At 63.2% G+C, this 711-nt stretch overlaps 1 non-coding gene across 1 annotated transcript; it reads left to right on the top strand.

Moving 5' to 3' along the window:
• The first annotated feature begins 567 nt into the window (after positions 1-567).
• Positions 568-693, top strand: LOC115285272. The gene has a single exon (XR_003905467.1). It is a non-coding gene; the product is annotated as a U6atac minor spliceosomal RNA (small nuclear RNA).
• The last annotated feature ends 18 nt before the right edge of the window (positions 694-711 follow it).

The raw sequence follows: 711 nt of genomic DNA, 5'->3' as shown, positions 1-711 counted from the left end.
CCTGAAACCCACGAGCTACCTGCAGCGGTCACGGAGCATGCGCTAAGCCGCGCAGCCCCGGCTCGAAGCGTGCGCAGACCGCGCCCCGCGCCTCCCCGCCCCTCCAACACCCACAGTTCCAAGCGCAGAGCCGCGTCCGGAAGTTCGTGGAGCGGATCTTCGTTCCTCGTCCTCTGATTCGCTTCAAGTCACTTCCATTTCCGCGGGAAGTTGCGAGTCTCCGTCCCCACAGTCGCTGTGGGTGTGTCGCTGTAGGAAGTGCGCGCCGGCCCTGTTTTGTTTCCGGGGAATCTGGTTTTCTGAAGGACGCTCGCGACTTCCGCGTGTCCCTCCCAGCCTCTGATTGGCTGGGCTCATGAATATATTAGGGAAGGGACCGGCGAGCTTTTCCACGCGCGGCAGCCCCTGTGGTGATTTGGGCGACAAAGCGTGGACAATGGTGGCTCCGCAATGAGGACGGGCGCCTCCGCCGGCGTTGTCTGCGCGGGGCGCGCCATGCCGAGTCGCCCTGAGCGTAAGGTGGCCTGGGCGGCGGTCCTTAAATGTCGCCCGGACGGAGAGACAGGCGTGTTGTATGAAAGGAGAGAAGGTTAGCACTCCCCTTGACAAGGATGGAAGAGGCCCTCGGGCCTGACAACACGCATACGGTTAAGGCATTGCCACCTACTTCGTGGCATCTGACCAACGTTTTTGGGGGGCCGCGGCGCCCAG

The sequence above is a fragment of the Suricata suricatta genome, unplaced genomic scaffold, assembly GCF_006229205.1.
Source record: "Suricata suricatta isolate VVHF042 unplaced genomic scaffold, meerkat_22Aug2017_6uvM2_HiC HiC_scaffold_6196, whole genome shotgun sequence".
Lineage (NCBI taxonomy): Eukaryota > Metazoa > Chordata > Mammalia > Carnivora > Herpestidae > Suricata > Suricata suricatta.
This window is presented reverse-complemented; position numbering and strand designations above follow the sequence as displayed.